This window comes from Garra rufa, chromosome 13 (assembly GCF_049309525.1).
Source record: "Garra rufa chromosome 13, GarRuf1.0, whole genome shotgun sequence".
NCBI classification, from domain to species: domain Eukaryota; kingdom Metazoa; phylum Chordata; class Actinopteri; order Cypriniformes; family Cyprinidae; genus Garra; species Garra rufa.
Window position 1 is genome coordinate 41,260,660 of NC_133373.1, and position 6,016 is coordinate 41,266,675.

The following is a 6,016-nucleotide window of genomic DNA, read 5'->3' on the forward strand; positions in this document are numbered from 1 at the left end:
ATCTATTCTCAAATTTTTTTGACTTTTTGTTCAAAATATTTCAGCTTTATTCTCAAAATATATAGTTTTTTATTCTCGTAATTTTGGCTTTATTCTTAAAGTTTGACTTTATTGTCAAAATATTTTGACTTTATTCTCATAATTTTGACTTCATTCTCAAAATATTTCATCTGTATTCTTAAATACTTTGACTTTATTCTCAAAATATTTCGACTTTATTTTCGACTTTATTCTAAAAATATTTAGACTTTAATCTAAAAAAAAAATCAACTTTATTTTTTATAATTTTGACTTTTTTTTTACTTTTCACTTTATTCTCATAATTAAGACTTTAATGTCTTAATCCTAATCTTTTTTTTAACATAGCACTGAAATGCTACACATTAAATTATTTATTCCAACATCAAGATTTCAGGTAAAATGTTATGTATGAGGAAAATTTGAGATGGTGGTTTTTCATCAGTTACGATCACTTTTTAGATTCTTTTCTTTGCAAGAATTAATTTTTAAAGTATAACTATTATGTTGAATAAAATATATTTGTTTTTGTCAAACAAAGTCTTGAAAAGTTCAAAATGTGTTGGAAAATGTTGTTTAAAGATGTCATCTATTCAAAAACAAATGTGGAAAGTTGTATTGAATATGGAAATACACTTACATGGAAATTAAAAAGCCTAGTGCACTAGACTACTTCAGAGCGATTTCCTATATGTGTGTATTTCTGTGTATTGTATGTTACTTGTTTTCAGAAAGTTAATAGTAAGATAATGTTAACGAAAGTTACTTGCTGGGATTCCAGTGTTGTATCTTGTGTGGTAACCTGGTAATACTTTTATGTTTGGAAAATTATTATATAGAAACACAGACAATAAACTGTCGCATTCTAAATTTATTTTAAATCTATTGTGTGTGTGATTATCTCTTATTCATTACTCTTTAAAGTTTAAACAAACAGTCAGTTCTGGAATCTATTGCTAAAGTTGGATTTACCCATAAACAGCACTGAAGGAAGAGCTAAAACCAGTTTCCATTGTGATGGAAATATTCATCATCATTAGGATGTGTGGGACAGCTGTGTAAACGGCATGTTTTCCCAACAGGCCGTGTGGACCACTCCTAAAAATGAAGGTGAATTCTGTGTTTAAAACAGTATTATGGCACTGCTGCTCACCCAATATGCTTTGCACCAACGGTCAAATCAGAGTGAGTTTGAACTGATTACTCACTAGGACTATAAAAGTGTACTCTGTGCATTTTTGTAGTGCGATATTATTGAAATACTAATACAATTTGATGTTGTATTATGTTAAAACATATCACATGCTAAATGACAAAATGTAGAACAAAATACAGTTTACTAGCCAATTAAACTGACATAAAATATTGCACTCTGCCAGCTAAAACAGGATGTAACTGTAATTATAGTACTGCAGAATATGCTGACGGTGTCAAATGCTTTAATACATTTCACCACAGTGTTAAATACCACATAAGCTTTGACTCCACTACATGGACAACAAGCCTGAAGTAAGTTATATTCCAGATCAGCTTTCTTTAAGCCTTGAAATAAAGTTGCTGTCTGTCACCATATGTGAGATTCAGCCAGTTTTCTCTCAGAAAGTGATGTATGTGGGTAGAAGATGAGTACACATGGTGGGTAATTAATCTCGTTGGGTTTGAGTTCAACGACTTACAGATGGCTGGGTGGATCAGTCAGACAAAGCAGAAATGTTTCACTTAATTCTTTTTGTGTCCATTGTCCATTTAGACACTTTTGGCTCTGGTCGAGTCATGCAACTTAAAGCATTTTGTGATGGAATACAAATTTATGGTGTTATTGTAAATGACTCATCATGATTTGAAAAATTTCACTCAAGAATATGTCACATTATAAACTTAAAATGGGTTGCAAATTGGATTTTATTTTTATTATTATTGATTAAGTACATCCATCGTGTGCTTATGAGCTGTTCTGTGCAAATGTCACTTCCACAGTTTATCTCCTGCTCTATATATATAAGTATGACAGATATGTTAATAAAAGTTTGTGCTGTGATACAAAAGTTAAGGCATTTAATGCACAACACCAAAAGCCTAAAATTGCACTTTTTTTAGCAATTAAAAAAGATAAATATATTGACTCATATTACTTTAAATGCATAATATGTTTTCTAGTCCTAATATTTAGAAACATAATGTACTGCATTACCATTGTGAGCAAGCTGATATAAAAAAAGATGGAGATAAATCATGGATGATATTCCAGAGAAGCTCAGGGTGTGTCATATTTAGTTACAGCTGCTTTCATTTTTTGTCCCTAAAGAGTAAATCTGCTCAAGACGCTGAATTCCTAACTTCATATTCACCACTTTTTTGGTTGGGTTTCTGAGTAAGAGAAGTACCAGAACTAGCATTTACAGTAATATCAACAAGTATCTATATTCACAGCTAAGTTTACATGTTTAATTTGACACATTTCTCAACATTAAATGCATTATATTTTTCTAAAATTTATATTTAGCAATTTAGCATTATATATACTGTAAACACTGTATATATTATGTATATGTACACTAAAAGTCAAAAGTTTTTGAACAGTAAGATTTTTTTTAGAATATAGACATTTTAAAATATTTTTATTATTTAAAATAACTGTTTTGAATATGAATTTAAATATATTTTAATGTAATTTATTCTTGTGATTTCAAAGCTGAATTTTTAGCATCATTACTTCAGTCATACAATCCTTCAGAAATCATTCTAATATTCTGATTTGCTGCTCAAAAAACATTTATTATTATTATTATTTATTATTATTTCAGGTTTCTTTGATGGATAGAAAGTGCAGAAGAACAGCATTTGTCTGAAATAGAAATATTAAATAGATTATAAATATCTTTATTATCATTTTTGATCAGTTTAACGCATCTTTATATAGTGTAGGTATAGTGTAGTGTTACAGAAGCTTTTTATTTCAGATATGCTGATCTTTGGATACTGTTTTAAATATTGATGATAATGATAATAATAACAATTGTAATAATAATAACAACAATAATAAAAAGGTTTCTTGAACAGCAAATCAGCATATTAGAATGATTTCTGAAGGATCATGTGACACTGAAGACTCATGAAGAGTCATGATGCTGAAAATTTAGCTTTGATTGCAGTAATAAATTACATTTTAAAAATATTCAAATAGAAAACAGTTATTTTTATATAGCAAAAATATTTAAAAATTTTACTGTTTTTGCTGAACTTCGGATAAAACAAATGCAGGCTTGGTGAGCAGAAGACACTTCTTTAAAAAACATTACAAATCTTACTGTTCAAAAACTTTTGACTGGTAGTGTATACACACAATTTAGTATATATAATACTAAATTGCTAAATATAAATTTTATAAAATATAATGCATTTATTTATTATATAAATTAAGGCAGATGTATAGTTTTTATATATTATTCAGTTTTTATATGTTTAATTTGTATTTAATAAATAATACATTTAATTTGTACATTTTTTGCAAACGTTTTATCCCTTGTGCAATATATCCTTCTGAATATATAACAGTATACATTCATTCTGATCTGTCAGTGATGCTTAATTGTCTGCATTATTGTAATGAAATAATATATGCAAGGCAGCAGGAGAGATCAGGATGCAGGATATTGCCCTTGTTGCACCTTCCTTCCCCCTCCACCCTGCAGCATGAACATTCCTCTGTTTTTATTGCTAAAGTGCATGCGTTTCTGTATAATGCCTATTCTTATCACAGAAGAAGATTGCAGATATAAAGATCCCATAAGTGCTTTCAGATGTCATTTGAAGAACATTTCAGAGTTCAAAGTTCAGTCTTAAACTTCAGCTTTAAAATAAGCATGTATATGTAAGTGTGGAAGACAGAGATAAAATAAAACCGGTATTAATAAGACGCCCTGCAGACCGCAGCAGGAAACCATATTACTTTGGCTCACACCAGCTTCCTGTTTCTACCACAGATATTACAGTACAGCTTGAGACATTGTGATTTACTTATTGCTACCCTTGACCTCACTACTACACATTACCACATATTATGGAAGCTTGTTTCCACCATTGGATAAAAAAAGTAAATTGTGACTTTTCATCTTACAGTTCTGACTTTTGTCACTGTTGCAAGATACAAGATCAGAATTGTAAGATATAAACTAGTAATTCTGAGAAAAATGTAATAGTTGCAGGACGGTAACTTGCAATTCTGAGAAAAAAAGTAAATTGCCAAATATTTCTAAAAAAAAAAAAAAGAATTGTGAGAAATAAAGTCACAATTACTTTTTTTATTCTGTAGTGGAAACAGTGGGAATTTTGAGAAAACAAGTTGATAGATAGATAGACAGATGATAGATAGATGATAGATAGATAGATAGACAGATAGATAGACAGACAGAAAGACAGACAGACAGACAGACAGACAGACAGACAGACAGACAGACAGACAGACAGATGATAGATAGATAGATAGACAGACAGACAGACAGACAGACAGACAGACAGACAGACAGACAGACAGACAGACAGACAGATGATAGATAGATAGATAGATAGACAGACAGACAGACAGACAGACAGACAGACAGACAGACAGACAGACAGACAGACAGACAGACAGACAGACAGACAGACAGACAGACAGACAGACAGACAGATAGATGATAGACAGACAGACAGACAGACAGACAGACAGACAGACAGACAGACAGACAGACAGACAGATGACAGACAGACAGACAGACAGACAGACAGACAGACAGACAGACAGACAGACAGACAGATGATAGACAGACAGACAGACAGACAGACAGACAGACAGACAGACAGACAGACAGATGACAGACAGACAGACAGACAGACAGACAGACAGACAGACAGACAGACAGACAGACAGACAGAAAGATATTTTATCTATTTTCAGAGTTGATCACAGTCACAGAGACAGTTATTCTCAGGACAAATTTTTTCGCTGATCAGGTAGCAGAAGAATTACTTACAGCACTTTTAATAAGTTCTTTCCAGTAGTGCTTTGTCAGTTTCTGCCCCAGGATCTGCATCAATATGAAATAAGATAGATATCGAGGTGAAGAAAGCTGCCACAAAGAATGCTGACTCAAAATGCACATATCAGTTAGACAGCAAATGATGATTTATTTGCCACTCTATCTTCTCTTTAATTTGCCCTTCAAATGGACAATTGATGTCTGGCTCTCCAGACCACCAAAGTGCAGCACTAGACAGAATCTCCCTACAGCGTTGTAAAACTGAGACCAGACAAAATTTAAATTAGTGATGCGTTTTGCATCAGTTTTGTCTGACCTTTTGTTTTGGGCCATTGTGTTAACATGTTACCAACATTTTGTTTTATTAACCAAAGTATGAGGAGATCTAACTAGATTTTTACATTTTCTGAAGCCACACGATTTCTGTCTTCATTTAGTTGAAATGGGCTGGGATGAGTTATGCAATGTTTAATACTTAGAAGCAAGAGTTTTGAAAAAACATATCTTGGAAAGGACAACTGATTTATTAAAATAGTGTATGTCTATCTACAGTCTACATCTGAATTATAATTCAGAGCTCTATGATGATGATGTAACAGGCTCATATTGAATTAGTTTTGATATGGTGGATTGTCCTGCTTCATTGAGCTGATTGCTTTGCAGATGTGCACAGCTGGTCATGCCAGGTCTATCATGAGCAACTGTATGCATGTGTGTTAAAAAAAAAAAAAAAAGTAAATACATGAAAAAAAATATAAAATATTTTTTTCTTCTATTTATTTATTTACACACACACACACACACACACACACACACACACACACACACACACACACATGGGGACATTCCATAGGCGTAATGGTTTTTATACTGTACAAACTGTACTTTCTATCGCCCTACACCTACCCTACACCTAAACCTAGCCCTCACAGGAGATTGTGCATACTTTTACTTCATCAAAAAAACTCATTGTGCATGAT